This window comes from Cynocephalus volans, chromosome 15 (assembly GCF_027409185.1).
Source record: "Cynocephalus volans isolate mCynVol1 chromosome 15, mCynVol1.pri, whole genome shotgun sequence".
Classification (NCBI taxonomy): domain Eukaryota; kingdom Metazoa; phylum Chordata; class Mammalia; order Dermoptera; family Cynocephalidae; genus Cynocephalus; species Cynocephalus volans.
Window position 1 is genome coordinate 81394876 of NC_084474.1, and position 19075 is coordinate 81413950.

Below are 19075 nucleotides of genomic sequence, written 5' to 3' on the forward strand. Positions count from 1 at the left end.
ACTGGGGGGATTTCTTTTTTTCTCTTTTGTACTAAAAAAACCCACACTTTTTGAATAAGTAAATCATTCACAAGACACAAAATCCAAAAGGGATAAAAAATGTTTCAGGGAAATCTGCTACCTATCCCTGTCCCCAGACTCCTTCTCCTCCCCAATGACACAGTCATTGTCAGTTTGTTGGATCTCCTTCCAGAGACATTCTGTGCATTGTTGAAAAGAAGATGAATGTTCATGAGTACATTTGCAAGCAAGAGTTGAGCACGTGCAGTGCTAGGGGTGGTATGGTGGAAGTACTCAGGACAGGAGAGTTGGGTCTGGGTTCCCCTGGGGTTTGCAGCCACATTACAGGGCGTGAGACCCCAGCTTCAAAGGAGGGGTGCTCTTTGGTGCTACTGCTGTTTGGCCTACAGTGCCTGCCTCCCTTCTGCCTGTGGAAATCCTGCTGAATCAACCTGGGGTCAGATCCCAGCTCACCTACGTGCCAGGCTGCTTGGTGGTAAGCATGTGGCCAGAGTGTTTCTCGCGAGTCCCCCCAGCCTGGACCCGGTTGTATCAATAGCAGTTGCCATTAATTGCTCCTTTTTTTTTTTTCTTGTGGGGAGCAGGTGCGGTTCAAATTAAATTTCAGTTTTATCCTTTGTAGTTTTCTGCACAATAAATCATATGTTTATACATAAAGTGACATGGGTTTTGTGAGAAAGATTTTTATTTTTGGTTTGCATGGATGGTTGCTATGCAGCTCTTTTGGCCTGTTTCTCCTCCTCCTGTTACATAGCTCTTGGATATCTTTTAGTTTGCCTTGATTTCAAAGTAGCAGAAAAAAATCACAAGGATGACATGATGAACTACTGTGCACTCAGATTTGCCAGTTGTTAACTTGGTCTCTGCTCCCCCATCCTCCACCACACACACTATCTTTTTTCTGACCCATTTGAGAGCACATTGCAGACATGCCTTTGTATCTCTAAATATTCAATTTCCTAAGAACAAGAACATTCTCTTATATAAGCACTGTGTAATTATCAAACTTGGGAAATTTAGCATTGCTTCGATGGTATGATCTAATCCACAGGCCACATACAGTTTCATCAGTTGTCCCAATAATGTCCTTTTTGACTATTTTTTCCTGATTCCAGATCACTGTTACATGTAGTCGTCTTGTCTCTTTAACATACCTTTAAGCTGCAACAGTTCCTCAGCTGTACTTGGCTTTGACATTGTGGTAGACTCCAGGCAAGTTGTTCTGTAAAATGTCCCTCATTTTGGGTTGGGACCTCCATTCTTGAAAGTTCGCACTGTCCCACTTGCTTTACTACACCCCCTATAATTCTCAGTAGTCCAAAATGGCTGGTGGTCCCATCCACATTTTGTAGGAAAGTCAAGTGACTTGTCTACAGTCACATTCTCAGGAAGTGGCAGAGTTAGGATTCAAATGCAGGACTATCTGTCTTGAAACCTATTCTGGCAATAGGAGTGGTGACAGCCGTCAGACACTGAGAATACCAAAATGTTTATCGAGCACCTACTCTGTGCCAGATGTCTGCTGAGCAGTCTACAAACACTGCAGTGCAACCCCAGTTCAGCAAAGTAGCTGATCTTTCTATCCCTGATTTGCAGATGAGGACCAGGGAGGTTAAGTTGACTATCCATGGTGACGCAGCTATCAGGTGGGGACTAGCTCTGAGCCTGGCAGCCTGTATCCTGAGCCTGCACATATTGCCTCCAGCCTCAGGCCTGCTGGCTTTCATGGAATCCAGGCAAGCATGGGAGCCAGGTTCCGGTGGCTGTCCAAGAGAGGTGCAGCAGTGTCTGAGCTTGTGTCCTTTTGGGGTTCTTCTTCAGGAAGAAGCTCAGAGGCTTCCTGGGAGAAGCAGTCAGTCTTCTGCCATCCATATAGGTCAATGGACAGATGGGTTTTGATGATTTCCAGGTCAGGAATCCATCCGTATGCATGATTCATTTGACAGCTGGCTCACTCTCTCCTCTGAGCAGACAAGAGCCCTGCCTATGGTGTGGCTGGTCCTGGCTGCTGTCAGCACACTGCCCAGCTCCTGTGTGGGCCACGTCCAGGTAGTGTTCAAGGCTGGCTGCCTGGATGATGAGGCTGCTTTGCTGGCAGTGAAACTGGTAACTATTCAATGCTAGGTGTTGTACCCTAGACCTCCTGCCTTTCTAATAGGGCCCTGCCTCACTTTGGTGAAGCCTCTGCTTGTGCCGGGTCCCCAGCCACTGTGTACTTCACCTTCTGCATGGAGAAAGGAAGATCATACAGCCTTGCCTTGAGGCTTATGGAAGGAGAAGATGGTCTGGACTTGCGACACACTTGGAGTTCTGCTGGCAGAGAAGAGGGCTGATCCCAGAGCACAGCGGCTGAGGGGTTGGCACCTGGACCTCACCTCTGTCTCTCACCTCCTGGGAGTCTTGAGGGACCTGGGTCTGCCTGTCATGGGCACTTGGACTCTTCAGACATCTGAGCACCATTTGGCCCCTGTGGTGATCTTCTGCCGACCTGAGTGACATTAGAGAAGTATTGTCAACATCCTTAGAAAGCCCGTGGCTTACTTGGCCAGGTCAGGTGCAGTGTATCTCCATTAACCACGGAGCAGATGAATATCCCATCCTTGGGGACAGTGTATCAGGCAGGAAGATGCAGGAGGGCCTGGGGAGGAGGCAGCCTCCACACCCTCCAGGCCGAGGCCCCAGCACATGCTCCGCATTGGGCCTCTCTCTTCACGCCCGCTTCCTCTTCTGCGGGGGTTACTGGATTTCTGAGCAGGTTCCTCCACAGTGGCCAAATGAGTCCTATTACCCATGCTGGGCTGGTCTTCTCTTCCCTGGCTCATCTTTGTGAGTGGGAGGTGACCCTAATGTTGTGACCTTCCCACTTTGCAGGAGGCTCTGAGGATCCTGGCTGGCCCAGGACTCTCGCCCCTGCTGCTCCAGCAGCTCCTGGGAGGAACTTAGAAATTTGAGTTCCTTAATTTCCATGCAACATTGCTCCGCGTGTGTGCTGAAAAACATTGATTACAAAACATTCACCAGTTTGGCTGCCTTGGAAACAGGCAGAAGCTGATGTTATTGCTGTCTCCTCCTACCCCCTCCCAGTTACAAGCAGGAGAGGGAGCGAGCTTACAAACCACCAATTCAGTAGACTCTTCCACCTCCCTGAGCTTTAAGTTTCCACATCTGTGAAATGGAGTTGGCAGGTGTACCCCTCTCCTGACCTGCTGGGGTCATTGTGTGTATTTCAGTGGGTCCCTGGAAGACAGGCCTTAGTGAAGTGTCATCTACAGAGCATGCTTGTAAATGACTGTGTTGTTACGATTAATTACATTTCTCTAGCACCTTATAGTTTAGAGAGCACCTCTTTTGTGCAGGGTTGAAATGGACCCTGGCAGCACAGCTGGGAGGCGGGCAGTGATATAATGCAGTCCATTTCACAGATTAGTACACGGAGAAGTGAGGCATACAGCCAGGCCTCAGCTGAGCATCCATGACTCAAGCCCCAGGCTTCCTCTGTCCCCTTTGCCGCAGGGGCTGAGCCCTGCGCTGAATACGTCATTGTGATGGGATAGGAAGAGGGGAGACCTTTTCTTATTTTCCTGTTGGGATGAGACTGTGAAGTTAAGTCTAGAGCATTGGCTTCCATGGTATGAATATTAGTTGGCATTTCTAAGTGCTTGTAAAGGACCGGGCCAAGTGCTAAGCTGTGCAAAGATTCTCACTGAACATTAAGAACAAACCTTTAAGATAAAACAAAACCTGAGGCTTAGAGAGTTTGAATAACTTGCTCAGGCTCCTAAAACGACGTGTGCAGAAGTAGAACTGGGACGCCAGCCCAGGCGGTCTGCGAAGAGCCCATCGTCAACCAGGAAGCTGTGCTCTGTCTGCCCTTTTTGGGTAACGAAGCGAATACATTTTGACAATAAGGCAAAAAGTGCTTTCCTAGTCAAAATGCCTGAGCGTGGGAGGCTGCTCACGGGGACTCAGAGGTGTTGCGGATGACATCTCTCTGACTGTGCTGCTGGGCAGGGGGCTCTTCTGAGTGAGGGGGATTCACCCTGTGCTGCTGGGATCTGGGCCCTGAGCACTGGATTAAACCAGCCCAGAATGGAAGGCGGCAGGACTCAGGCTTGCAGAGCTGTGTGGGTCTGTCCTGATACTAACATATCCCAGGGAGGAATGTGACAACCAGAAGGCCTCAGAGAAGCCAACGGTGTCCAATTTTTTCCTGGAGGAGAGAGGGGGAGTTCATTGTGGGGAATACAAGCCACCTGCCCTCCGCTCTCGACTATGGGGCAAAAACATCGCACCATCTGTTTTCAGAGTCGAGGACAAATTCTCCTCCAGAACTTTTCAGTGTCCCTTATTCTGAGTCTGTGCCAACCAGCACCATCTCACTAATGATTTGGCTGCCAGTATGCTGGGGTTTTTTGGGGAGTGGGGGTGGGGGGAGGCAAGAGAGAGGTCTGGAATGGGGAAGGAGCACCCCGTTGTAACTGTAATAATGTGGCTTTCTGGATGTCCCTTGAAGGACAAGAGAAGGTCAGTGTCTGAGCCCACCAGGCTAAGCGTCAGGCCCTGCTTTGGGGTACCTTAGAAGGTACTTCTAGAGGTGGTAATATCAGCGACACCTCTTGTCTCATTCCCCTTCTGGCCTCCTCATGTAGCCATCTCGATCATCAGTTAAGATGAGAATCTCTGGTGAGGCTATATTTCTTGTTCCCTGAGTCATCCATGAGGCCCACTGATCACGTTACTAGATGATGGTGCTAAGCTCAGATAAAGTTTACGAGAGTGTTAATCTGATGCAGCTTCCAGGGTTCACGTAATTCCCACCATCTACAGAATGGGTTGAGCATCCAAGGAGGCCATCCTCAGAATGAAGTTACCGGGCATGTTTCTTATTCCTTCTGCCTAGACTCCTGGAATCAGATGAATGGAAAACCTTTAGTAGGGAAGACGAATGGGCAGGGTCTTGGGGGTCAAAAGGACCCAACAACTGGCTTGGCCACTTGTGTGACTTCTGAAATATGGGGATATCAAAACCGATCTCGTATAAGATTAAGTGACTTAAAGTATATAAAATGCCTAACCGCACTTGGTACATAGTAGTTGCTCAATAAATACCTGTTCTTATATTATCTTATAATAATTATGCAGTTCTTATTTTTTAAATGAATGAAACATCTCATTACCAAATCCATTCAAAGTAAGCATTGATACTAATGATTCTCTATGCTTTTTTTTGTATATTTCTAGAATTCGTTTATATCTGGGATTTAGGCACTTTTCATCTGAAAAAATACATTCAGCATTCCAGATGGATTTGAGAACTGTTCTTCTCTGAACTAAAGCTGGAATATTTGGGGATTTGGAGAATTAAGGTAAAGGATTTTTCTTCTTCTGAGTCTTGTGGGATCAAACATAGCTTTTGGAATTGATGGTTGGGTTGTGGTTCTGGAATTCTTGGCATGTGTTCTGGTCAGTGCTGCTCAAAAGTGCTGGGGTAGCTGGCTCCCCACAGCCTCACTCTGACGTGGTTCCCAGTGTTTGGTCCACTTGGTCGTTGTGCCTAGGAAGCTCTCCCTCTGTTCCTAGCTGAGGAAGGACCCACTATCTCTTAGGTGAATACCCCACTCCTGTCCTCCTAGCAGAAGGCGTGGGATGCTCCAGCTGTCTCACTAAGACACATGGAGGCTGAGCTGGGGAGAGGAGGAAAAGGTGGGGTAGGGCTTACATAATCAGGTCAAACCATCTCCTGGGTCATTCGGAGCATGAGCTCTTCCCCTCCTTCCAGCCCCACTGGCAGTCCTCGAATCTTATTCTCCAGCCACACTAAGTCTGAGGCTGCACAGGATAAGAGATTTAGCCCAAGGGCTTCAGGCAGACCTGTGTTTTCCTGATTTTGCTTCCCGCCTCCCCTTGGACAAATCACTCCTCCTCAGAAAGCCTCGGTTTCTTCATTTGTAAAATAGGGATTGTATTAGTACAAACCTCATGAGGATGTCACTGGTACTGAGTGAGATAGTGGAGATAAAGAGCTTAGCATGCTGCCCGGCATGGGGAAGGAAACACTTCAAAATGGAAGAGGTGCTTTTCTTTTTTTTTTTCTTAATTCATAAGTTACACCATTTAGAGTTATTTCCATGGACCAGGCTATTTCGTAGTCTTTGGTCTGCTGTTCTCTCTGCCTTTCACCTGCCACCAAGTCTGCCTGGGAAACAGCTCATGAATTCGCTTCCCCAAAGAAGAGTTGATGACTCCCTCCACTGGCCTGCAATGGGCAATTTAAGACATGCCTCCATTATGCCTTGGCTACTGCACTGGGTTGAAATTTTTCTACCCGCCCTGCACCCCCACCCCATCTCTCCTATCGCTGGTGAACTTGTTTAGAGCCAGGACTGTCTTCCATATCCCAACACCCAGCTCAGTGCCTGGCCCAGGTTTGGGCCTCACACTGTAGATGTTGAAAGAAAAATGAATGAATCATTGAAAACAAGAGAGTAAAGAGAGGAAAAAGAGATAGGAGAACCAAAAGAAGAAAGTTTGTATAGGTTCAGAGGAGAGAATGATGCCAGTTGCAATTTTTTTAAACAAGATGTTGGAAAGAATAAGTAACATAATGAAAAGGAAACAAACATGATTCCTACCACGAAGGGTGGGAAGGTGAGTGAGAAGAGGTGGACCGGTGAGAAGAAAGACAGGAAAGTCAGAACTGAGAGGGTAGCAGAAAACTGTGCTAAGGCTGTGCTACTCATGCCATCTTTCATATTGTGACTTAAATGTTCCAAAGTGCATTTGCATTTCTGGTCTGCTATGGTGTTTGGCATTCCTGCAACACACAGAGATATACAGCATGAAGCCTTGCCCTTCAGCCAAGGTCATGAGACTGGCACGCACACAGGATTCTCCACACCACCAGGCATATGCAAGGCCTGGGGAAGGTCTCTTCTCCCTGTGGGGAGGCTTCCTGGAGAGGGGGCTGCCTCTTGCGGCTCTTGAAAGATGCTTGTGAGTAGGCCTCCCAGGAGCTGAGCTGATTAACAGTTAAGAAGCCTGTCCGTCTTTAGCACTCAACACCCTCATGTGCTCACGTTTCCCATTCATTTTAATTTCATGATTTTCCCACTTCTGGTGTTGAAACTCACCTGCAGTGTGTACGGTGGACAGGCCTTCCTGTGTGAGTGCTACATGACATTATTTGGTGCTCAGGACTCAATCAGTCCTGGAGTAGTGTTTTAGGAGCCTGTACTCCTGATTCAGGTAGTTGGCTTTGGAAGCAAGAGGGTATGTAAAAGGGCATGCTATGGGTTAAATGTGTTCCCCCAAAGTTCATGTATTGGAAACTTGACTCCCACTATAACAGTGTTAAGAGAGTGGGAAATCTGATTATGGTAATTGAAAGGTGGGCCTTTAAGAGGGGATTAGTTTGTGATGACTGTGCCCTTGTGAATGGGTTGATCCATTCATGGAGTAATGAGTGTGGCTCTGATGGCTTTGTAAGGGGGGCAAGTGAGAAGGTTAGCTCTCTCTTGCTCAGTCCACTCTCACCAAGTGACACCTGGTCTCCACGAGACCCTGTAGAGAGATCCATCCAGAAGAAGTCCCTCACCAGATGTGTTCTGTGGACCATGGACTTCCTGGCTTCCAAAACTGTAAGAAATAAATTTTACTTCTTTATGCGTTACCTAGTTGCAGGTATATTATCTTATAAGCAACAGAAATGGACTAATACAGGACATTGGCCTTTTCTGTTGATCACTGTTCCCTGTTGCACCTGGAGGGCAGGAGCAAGCTGCTCCTGTTTTGGGGAAAATGGCAGATGGGACCCTGGGCACTGGGGCAGAGAATCTGAAAGCTGGAAGAGCCATCCCTTGGTGCCATGTCTGTGAAAGTTGTTCTGTGGACAGAGGAGAGTCTTGGCAGATCTGCCTGGGGGTGACGGGAGAGTAATTTCCCTAGAATTCAGCAGGAAGACAGAGCCGGGGTGGGTGTCAGGATTCCCAGGCCCATGTCCTGAGCATGTGCAGGGATGGGCTGGAATGTGACGGAGCATCTAGGAAAGACCTGAGCCTTTGTGCTTGTGCATGTGGTTCTGCTTGTCCAAAAGGCACTGCTGTCACACTGGCAGCCAGCCTGCCTCCACCCTGCCTAGAAATTAGTTCACCTGGGCTGCATGCCAATAGGAGGGCGTTCACACCTTTCCCATCCATGAGCCTTGGCTGTCTGCACTATTCCCCCTTCCAAAGGAGGTGCCAGGAGCAAAGAGTCGGGCATACCTAAGTTCTACCCTGAGCTCTACTTCTCACTGCCCATGTGACCCTGGCAAGTCCTTTACAGCTTTCCAAACTTCTCTTTTCACAGCTGCAAATGGACCAGCACCCACTCGAGGTGGTCATGAAGGTTGCAGAACCTGGCTCAGGAGTATGGTCAGTGAATGGGAGTCCATGTTATCTGCTTCTCCTACCAATTCCTTACCTGTCTCACTCCTGACCCTCCCAGTGTTGTTCTCTGTCACTCCCGGCCCCTCCATGGACATGAAGAAAGGCCAGGCTTCTTCCCATTTGGTTGGCATCTTCCCTTTGGACCCTTACCTTGCTCTTTTGGGCTGCTCTCCTGGTCTCGCCTCCTCCTGGTAGCATCTCTGGGCCTCCTGCCTGACACTCCCACGCTGGCCACCCTGGCCTTTGGTGAGAGGGCATCAGATAGCTCCTGCTTTCCTGTCTGTGTACAAGAGCCAGCACTGGTCCTTAGCCACAAGGTACATGTCTAAATGTTGCTTTCTCTATTTGGTGTTCACAGTATTAAGAGAACTCCTGGCCCACTCAGAACTCTATATTTGAAACAGAAACAGCTTTTCAAAACACCTCTAGTATTGGCCCATTTCTCTATTGCTGTTTCTTGTGGTTTCATATTGAGGTTTTTGGTGCATTGCATTTGACCTGGAGTTTATTTTTAGTAGTAAAGACAGAGTTCAATTAATGTCAAAACATGAGGGCAAATGCAGAGGAGGGATTTGTAAATGTAGGGGAAAATGTGCCTAATTTTATTGCTCTGATAGCATCTGTCACTGAGCATACACTGTCCCACCTGCAGATGTGGCTTCCTCGGTGATGCTTGTGACGAGCTAGGCAGAGGCGGTGGGCATTGGCCGAGCCATCCCCGAAAACAAAAGCACTGCTGAGTCTCTCTCGACCCAGCTCATCCAGCAGCCAGCCGTACAGATGAAATACCACGGCAGTTGTCCCTGCAGATGATAATCGTTATAACCATCGTTAGAGGAAGGGCCAAGCTTTGGAATACCTGTTCTTACATCTCCCCAGTGGGTTTCCTCTGTCTGCAGAAGCAGCATTCGACTTGCATGAACATCAGTGCTTCCCCCTGGATCACTAATGTCTCAAGGGCACAATCTGGGTCTTGCCTCTTGCGTCCCAGCTTCTGGAACCATAACAAAAGCCATAGAACATGCTCGGGGAATGTTTTCTTGGGTCTACTGAATTTTAGGACACGGAGCTGGGGCGATGCAGACAGTGCTCCTCCTTCAAGGCCCCCAGTCTGCTTTGAGAAACAAAGTAAGCACTGGCTTCTGCCTGAGACTTTATAAAGTTCTTTTTCATCCTTTCTCCTTTCTTTTATTATGCAAATAGTTACTGAGACCCTGCAGTGTGCCACTGTGCAGAATGCCTGGGATAAAGGAGGGAAAAGCCGCTGTTATTGCTCTGAAGGAAATCCCAGGGAGTAAGGACAGCTTTTGGATCCCTGAATTTCACAGATGAGGGAACTAGAGACTCAGAGATTGCATCGCCTGAGACCCGCTCTGCTAAGTTGGTGGCTCTCAGATTAGAGCATGCGTCTTCTGAATCCAGACCCTGAACCCTGCCCGCCCTGCCCGACAGGCAGGCATGTCTTCTGCACTCCCTTTCCCAGTTTCTTACCTTCTCTCTGACATCTGTCTCCCTCTCCTCCTCTTTCCCCTCCTCTCTTTTTCTTTGCCTTCTCCTTGCTCTGCTTCTTCTGAAGATAAGGATCCTTCTCTCCGTAGTGCCTTTTGTGGGAAGGGATTTGATGATATGAGGCTGTGTCTAGGACCCTGCCCAGGATGGTGGTCTGTCTGACTTTCCCTGGAAACAGTCTTTGTTCTCACTGAATCCAGCTGCCCGGCACCTTGCATGGTGACTGGCAGGCATGATGTATCAATTCCCCCTCTTTCTCCATGTCTTCGTCCACTTTCGTGCTGTGAGCCAAGTACTGCCACAGGCTATGAGGAGCCAACAGAGTGGATAAACAATCTCTGTCTTTCATTAGAGGCTTTAAAATATACTAGGTATATTAGGGTCCTCCAGAGAAACAGAACTAATAGAAGATGAAGATAGATACATGTAAATATGGATATTTATATCTATAGATGGAGAGATATATTTATTATAAGGTATTGGCTCACACAATTATGGAGCCTGAGAAGTCCCGCAGTCTGCTGCCTGCAAGCCGGAGGCCCAGGAAAGCTGGTGGTGCATCTGGAAGTCCAGGGAGCTGGAGAGGTGAGGCTGTAGATTCCTGTCTGGGTCTGAAGGCCTGTGAACCAGGAATGCCAAGTGCAGGTCAATGTCCCAGCTCAATCAGGCAGAGAAAGAGTCCACCCTTCCCTGCCTTTATGCTCTTTCCAGGCCCTCAGTGGATTGGATGATGCCCACCCGCAGGGGAGGGCCCTCTGCTCTACTCAGTCTGCTGATTCAAATGATAATCTCATCCGGAAACACGCTCATAGACACACCCAGAAATACCATTTAACCAGCTCTGGGCATTCTGTGAGCCAATCAAATAGACACATAAAATTGACCATCAAGCTTGGGGAGACACAGTGTATGCAAACACCTGTATTTGCTCTCAGGCCACCAGGGCAGTAGGAACTGCCTTGGCCCAAAAACCTGCCTTTGAGTGTTGAGCCCTGGTTGACCCCTTAGATCCTTCACAGCCTCATCTTTAAAACGAGGAGCCCAGACAGAGTGACCATAATAGTCCCTCCTGCCCAGCTTTGTCCATATCCTGACTTGGAGTGTTTACCTAAGCTGAGCGTAATGGACTGCTGCCATTACTTGTCTCCTCTGCCTTGCCAGGACATCAATTAGGTGTTTATTGAACACTCCTGTGTTTACAGTATCAGACTCCCGGGACTAGAAGCAGCTCTTGAGTTTGGTCTTGCTCTTTGTGACCCCTTGGGCTGCCTCTCTTTTAAGATGTACTCTGCATATTGTAAGAATTTATCCATTCCTTTGTTCATTTCTTCAGTTGTGCATTATATCAGTCAATCAATCAATCAGATTCTCCTCCTGAAGTATGCTAAGCATTGGGAATTCTAATAGATCCTATTAGGCGCCACTAATAAGGTGCTTTTCTTATAGTAGTATTGGCTGTGTTCGTGGTGGTCGTGGTAGTACTAGTAGTAATCATGACGATGGTGAAGATACTATTACCAATACTACCCCTAATAATAGTAAAAATAATAACAGCTCAAATTATTATTCATGGTGTTCCAAGCACTTTACATATATTATCTCATTTACTCCTCACAACCTATGAGGAAATGGAGGTTGTTAAGTAATGCACTGAAGATAGCAAATGAAAGGATCTTCCTGTGGAATGTATATGAAGCACATACAGGTGCTCTGGGCTTTTGCATAATTTCAAAAAAAAAATTTTAAACTTGAGACTAACATTTAGAAGCTTTTACTAATGAGAAGACCGTTTGCTAAACTGATGTCCACCTCAGGTACACCTCCGAGTACCTGTACCCAGCGCACCTCTTCCCATTATTCCCTGAAAGCGGATGTCTCCTCTTCCCTCCTGGGACCTCCAGGCCTGGGCTCTGGTTCCTCTCCAGTGCTTGCCCTTCCTATTTCTGCTCCTCTCGGGATCCATGTTTATCTGATGTGCTAGAAATAGCCTGTGATGCAGTAGGTTTTACCCGTGGTTTGTAACCAAGCAAATGGCAGCGCCCCACGTGGCACCCGCCTTCTTGTTCTCTTGCTCCTGCTCCTTCGGGGCACACGGGCTGGCTTCACAAACCCTGCACTGCGGAGGACCTGGGCCCTCCTTGTTGCTGCCATGAATGATGGCTCTGCTGGGAACTCACATTCTTCTGCTCAGATCTGTTTTCTTTCCAGTTTTGTCACCCTCCCAGAACTGGTTGTGGTGGGTGCCTACCCATTGTGGGATGCAGGACATTCTGCATCCTGAGGATTTTTTTTTTTTTTTCCTCCAAAGATAAAGCCTTAAAACTAGGGAATTGGTTGATCTGGGCATTGTACGGCAACATTCAGCCTCAAGGACTCATTTGGGCATTTTTCTTCCACTGCAGAGCAGAGGCACTCTGGCTTCAAGCCTATGGGAAATCAGATGGGAGACCTTAAAAATGTTGGGTTAAGGAAAAGTTTTATAAAAATAGAATTAAGAAAAAAAAAAAAAAAAGAAAAAAATGAAAAACCAACCCGAGTGCCATCCTCCCTGAACTTGCTTCTTTCCTGAAGTATCAGCCTCTGCCCCTGCTGGAGTGTGTGGACCTGGGAAAGCGACAGGTCGCAGGGGCCAGGAGGGGCAGTGCTGCCTGTACGTCTAGAAGGAGGCCTGAGCCTGAGTCTCTGCTTTGCCGCTTGTCAGGCCTGTGGCTGGGAGGAAGGCTTTTGGTTCTTCTCACCCTTGGTTTCCTGCTCCGTAGAATGGACATAGGTGGCATTAGTGTCTATGACGCCTCCAAGACACTGAAGATGCTCTACTAACAGATGCTCAGCTGAAGCTTCATTGGTTGCTGTTTCAGTTCTTTGGATCAGATTTTTCTTGACTGTAGTAGGAAGCAGGGGACTGAACGGCCTCCCCAGTCCCTCCCAGCTTAAACACTTCTCATTGACACCAATCCATTGTTCAGGCTGATAAACTTGTTCAGAGTTTAATGGGAGCGGCATGGGATAGCATCACAGGGAACAGAAAATGAAGGAAATCTTCCAGGTGTCATAATTTCTTACCTGTACTACCTCCATGTTCACCCCACTGCGTACATCCTCCACATACTTTTTAAAAATAAACTTTATTTTTTGAAGTGTTTTAGATTTTTGGAAGAATGGTGAAGATAGTTCAGAAAGTTCCCATGTGCCCTGTACCGAGTTTCCTCTATTATGAACATGTTGCATTAGTGTGGTGTGTGTGTTACAATTAATGAATTGTAACAATATTGTACAATATTGAAACATTACTATTAAGTGAAATTCATCCTTTTTTTAAGATCTCCGTAGTTTTTTACCTAACGTCCTTTTCTGTTCTGTGCTCTCCTGGGCTAGGACAGTTTCTCAGGCTCTCCTGGTTTTTGGTGACCTTGACAGTCTTGAGAAGTACTGGTCAGGTATTCTACAGAATGTCCTTCTATTAGAATTTGTCTGATGTTTTTCTCTTCACTAGCCTGGGGTGATGGGTTTTGGGAAGGAAGTCCACAGGGGTCAAGTGCCGTTTCTGTCACATCATATCAAGGGTACATGTTATCACATGAACTGTCACTGTTAATATTAACCTTGAGGTAGGTGGAGGTAGTCTTTGTTGAGTTTCTCCACTGTAAGTATACTGTAAAAATTATTTTTAATTGAATCATAGTTGTGTTTGTTTTTTAATTGCCTTTCCATATTGTGCTTTCTGGAAGGAAGTCGCTACGCACAGCTCACACTTAAGAAGTGGGGATTTATGCTCCCCCTTTTTGCATAAACTATTTGGACTTTTTTTGCATAGGAGATTGATCTCTTTCCTCCCATTTATTTATTTATCTCAGTATGGACTCAGATGTTTATTTTATACTTTATAATTTATTTAATTAATAGTTCAACATGACTTTATTGTGTTGCTCAACATTTTTAGCTTTGGCTATTGGGAGCTCTCTCGAGTTACTCCCTGTGTCCCTTTGAAATCTCCCCATTGTGGGCGTTGTGTTTTTTTGCAGGCCTCCATACTTTCTTGCACTACAATATGTTCTGGGCTCGTCTTGTATATTTCCTGCCCCAGACCTAGAATCAGCTATTTCTCCAAACAGCCCTGGTTTGCTTTAATGGAGGATGGTATTAGAAACCAAGTTGTGGGTGCCAGGTGTGCTCATTGCTCTTGACCATCTCACCTGATGAGCAATGAAATATATGTGTGTGTGCTAACCCATGTACTTGCACAGGTATATAAGTATTTCTATAGGTCCATCTGTGTCTATATTAAGCTAACCATGAGTTCATACTGATGTCTCCGACTCTAATCCATTATCATGTTCCACACATTTTTTAACAGACTTCCCCCCCTCCACCCCAGCATCAGTTGGCAAGGGAAGGTAATGAATAGAGAGGTCAGAAAGTCCACATGGGACAGAGAGCAGTGGGCTGAGAACATTGAGCTTTTCCCTGTGGGCAGTGAGGCCTCATTGACAGAAGTCGTGATGAGTCAGACACATTTAGACAGAGGATCCAAAATGTGTACTGCCCAGAGTGTTTGCAAATCGGGCTACTGTGTTCTGCTCACAGGCCTTTACTTGTGTCCCTCTCTGGGCTCTGGTGTCCTTGCCAGTTCTCTTGGCCTGATGGTTCTCCTGCTGGTAGCCTTTCCTATTTCTCCTCTGCTCCCATGCCACTCCCATTCCACACCCCCTCTCCCCCTAGAGCCCCTGGGTTTACCCATCACAAATGCCCCTGCCTTTCTGGAACCTGAGGCACACCAAATGGGAATGGAGTTTACATACACTGCAGAATCCTCACATGGTTTCCTTCTCGTTTAGGGGTCGCAAACTCAGTTGTCTACAGGGGCCAGGCAGACAGCAAAAATAACTGATGTGGGCCTGGTGGGCAGGCAGGAAGACTTGGGGAGGAACTGAAGACACCAAAGCTGATGAGGAGCCAGGAGACCTAGTGTGATGTCCTGCCCCACTGTGTCCACTCTGAGTGGTCAGGCACTGTCTGGTTGCCCAGGTCTGTGAAATGTTGTGACTATCACCCCCACACGTGCCCTGTATAAAGGGGTCAGTGGCCAGTCTGTGGCTGCTGACAGTGGCCCTGAAGGACTGCAGGCCCAGGGTGGCCAGACCTGGTTGTTCAAAGGGAGGTTGGAAGCTGGGGAGCGTAGAGGGCCTCGCTCCTTCCCATCTGTCTCCTGTCCCTGACAGTGTTGTGTAGCAACACTTCTTTACCCTGACAGCAGCTCTTTGTCTCAATAGCAATAGTTACTTCTAGTTTGTAGGGGTTTTTGTCCCATGCTCCTGGAACTGACTTCACTGTGCTGCTATCAGAGATGATGGCCTCAGCCGGGGCATTGCAGGGCCCCCAATCTTCTCAGTTCTGGGAATCCCACCCCACGCCCCTCCCCTGAAGAGGGGTAGCTGTTTGTGCGTTGCTATCTCTCCCGTACCTGTTTCCCCCTTTGCCTTTTCCATTTTCAATACACAGTTCATTCTTAATCTACGATTCTGCCTGTTAAAACACTGTGTTTCCTGTTCTTTTTGGGGGCCCTGGTGAGCAGGCAGGTGGATTTCCGTATTTCCTACCCTTGCCTTCTTCACTCAGTGGAGCTCAGGCAGGTTCCGAAGCCCATCCCTTAGAGCCCACAGTGCTGCCGCCCCCACCACCCCACCGCCCCCTGCAGCCCGTGCCAGGAAGCCCCATCGCTGTCTTCCCCGCATCACGCTTCTTGCCCACAGCCACCAGCAGCCCCCGGGGGCTCACGGCAGCCCCCGCTTCCACAGCCTGCTGCGCGGGGAAGTGATGCTTCGGGTTTTCCACGATGAACAACGGTCCCCAGGGTGGGCAGGGCTCCTTGGTATCTGCAGGGGTGTGTGCCAGTGTGGGGTGGAAACAACCTTGTCAAAATAAACCAGGGGCAGTGCTGATGGGAGAAGTGAGGCTGGCCTGGGGACAGAGCGTGGGCCGGTGCTTCTTGGGGGGTTTCTTCTGTGCTGGTGCCCTGCTGCCCCAGGGCCCCCAGAAGGCTGAGTCTGACACACTTCCTTCCCCCATGGCTTCCTCCAGATCCAAGAACCTCTTGTTCCCTGCTCACCTGAGCCACGCACGGAGCAGGAGGGTTTACCTATGGAACAAAACCAAGTCTCCTTCCATGACTTCCCCTTTGCTCCTGCCTTAGTTTGAGCTGCTGTAACAACATACCACCAACTGGGTGATTTATGAACAACACAAATTATTTTCGCAGTCTGGAGGCTAGAAGATGTGGTGTCTGATAAGGGCCTGCATCCTGGTTCATAGACAGTCATTTTCTTGCCACTCCCTCACAAGAGGGGTCCCTGAAATCCCTTTATAAGGATGCTAATCCCTTTTGTGAGAGCTCCACCCTGATGACCTAATCACCTCCCAAAGACCCCACCTCCAAATACCACCACCTTAGGCATTAGGATGTCAACATATGCATTTGGGGGGGGGGGGGGGGCGGCACACATTCAGACCATAGCAACTCCCACCATGGTATAGTTTTACTGAGCTCGCCTTCCTGGCTGGGCATGTCAACAATCTTTCTGTCACTGTAATGCTGAATCTTTATGTTTCTCAGGGTGAAATTTGATTTATTATAAATCATGACATTCCTCAGAAATTTTCATGGATTATGGTCATTATAATAATCAACTATATCCAAAACATTTTCCCTACATTGCTGTACACTTGACTTTTCTTATTCAATGGGTTGTGCAGATTTATTGGGGTGTGTATCATATTCCTAGGGCTGCAGTTACAAAGTACCAACAACTGGGTTGCTCAAAATAACCAAAATTTATTCTTTCATTGTGGAGGCTGGAAGTTGCATAGAGGTGTTGTTAGGATCATGTTCCCTCTGAAGACTCTCGGGAAGAATCCTGTCTTTCTCTCTCCCAGCGTCTGGTGGTTGCTGGCAATCCTTGGCGTTCCTCACCTTGCAAACTGCATCACTCCTATCTCTGCCTCCATCCTCACATGGCCTTCTCCCCGTGTGTCTATGTCCAAACGTCCCTCTTCTTAACGAGGATTAGCTTTTCTTAATCCAACATGACCTCATCTTAACTTGATTACATCCGCAAAAATCCTCTTTCCAAATAATGTCACATTTGCAGGTACTGGAGGTTCAGACTTCCACATTTCCTTTTGGGAGACACAGTTCAACCCACAACAGGATATAAGATGAAAATGCTACAACTTCTATCTTTGTTTCTTTCTTACAAAATGTCTTTGTTTTTTTATGTTTGATAATAATAATGCAGGCATTCATATGTATAAATTATAAGCAGGTACTTTTACAGATTTGGGAGGCCCTGCTTAGACATGAGTGATGAAGACATGCTCAAAACAAACAAAACAATCAGGCCCCCAGTCTGATTTACAGAGGGGCCCTGTCTTAGTCTGCTTGGGCTGCAATGACAAAATACTAAAGACTGGGTGGCTTAACAACAGAAGTTTATTTCTCACAGTTCTGGAGGCTGGAAAGTCCAAGATCAAGGTGCTGGCTGATTGAGTTTCTGGCGAGGGTTCTCTTCCTGGCTTGCAGACGTCTGCCTTCTCACTGTGTCCTCACTTGGCAGGTGGAGGTGACGGGGGTGGGGGGGGCGGATAGGTGGAGCACTCTGGTGTCTCTTACTATAAGGATACTTATCCTATTAGATGAGGGCTCCACCCTTATGACCTCATTTAACCTTACTAACCTCCATAAAGGCCTCATCTCCAATACAGTCACATTGGGGGTTGGGACTTCAACATATGAATTTGGAGGTGGGGGGGACACAATTCAGCCTGCAGCAGGCCCTGTCTTCTGGATTTTGTTAAACAATGAGATTCCTTTGGCTCTTGTGAATTACAATGAAAACTTAAAACTTGGTGTGATGGATGGATTATGACTTTAGTTTTAGGTACACCTGTTTTTTTTTTTTTTTTTTTTTCCTGGCTCTTTTATTGCCTTCCTTTCTTTTCTTTTCTTTTTTTTTAAATCAGTAGCTGGACAACCTGGGCAAGTTAATTACCCTCTCTGAGCCTCACTTTCCCCATCTCTGGCATGGAGCTAATGTCTGCCTAGGGAATTGACTGGGAGGGTAAGTGAAGTCCCTGTGTAGTGCTTAGCAGCTGTTAGCCATTGTCCCTTCTCTCTGGCTCTCACTCCTCCCTCACTCCAGACACAACTCCCCTTGCTTCTGCCTGTGCAGGGTGGGAGAGCTTTGAGGGGGTTGTTGTGGACAGTGTTAATGCTGACCCTTTCCTGGGTCCTGGCAGTCTTTGTCAGCTCTTCTGTGTATCATCCACCTGTGTGTCTTGTTTGCAGTTGCCATCGCTAATGTCATTGTTTGGGTACTGGACTATCATTTTGTTTTTTATCCATAGGCTGTCTTGCCCCAGAGCAGTTCGTAAAGCAGGTCTGTGTAACCCAGCCAGCTTGTATACAGTAGGTGGTCAAGAACTGTGAATGTCTTGGGTTCATTGGGTGGGGGAGAACGGAGAGCTTTGGTCCAGGTATCAGTGCATCTTCACCTGTGTCTACCTTCATTCGTCTCAAGGTGGGATGAGCAAGCTCTTCCCGTCACTGCCCTCTCTGTCCTGTCTGCTGACTGCCTGGAGTGTGGTCAGCATTAAGCAGGGTCCTTATAAGTGTAGAGAGTGGTCATTAGGAGTATGGGCCTGAAAGTCACATAAACCCAGAGGGAGTCCTAAGCCCACCCCTTACCTTCGGCAAAAATCTCAGTTTTCCTTTTTGCAACGTGGAGCTAACAATGGTACCGTCCTCAGCACGTGACTGTAGGGACGAAATGAGATCATGTGTGTGTGCCCTTATGCAATAACGGTCCTGCTAATGGGAGAGGCCTAGGCCAGGAGATGGAGGCTCTCCAGATTAACTCTGAAGTAGCCTTTCAAATACCAAATACCCCACTCACTCTCCAGCTGTGCCACCTTGGCCAAATTACTTTCCCTCTCTGAGTTTCTACTCTTTGTTACCTGTAAAGGTAATAACACCTTTCTGAAAGTTGTTGTGAAATTCACATAATGTGACATGAAACTGGATGTAAAATACAACACAGAGGTTGGTAATTATCACTAATAAGCCT

The 19075-nt window shown here is 47.5% G+C and overlaps 1 long non-coding RNA gene across 6 annotated transcripts in view; it reads left to right on the forward strand.

Moving 5' to 3' along the window:
• The window catches only part of LOC134363934 (uncharacterized), a 244855-nt gene that overhangs the window by 146125 nt on the left and 79655 nt on the right, over positions 1-19075 (forward strand). For all 6 annotated transcript variants that reach the window (XR_010021782.1, XR_010021786.1, XR_010021784.1 and 3 more), the window contains 2 exons: positions 5263-5387; positions 8368-8432. This is a non-coding gene — a long non-coding RNA (uncharacterized LOC134363934). The remainder of the gene's footprint in view (positions 1-5262; positions 5388-8367; positions 8433-19075) is intronic.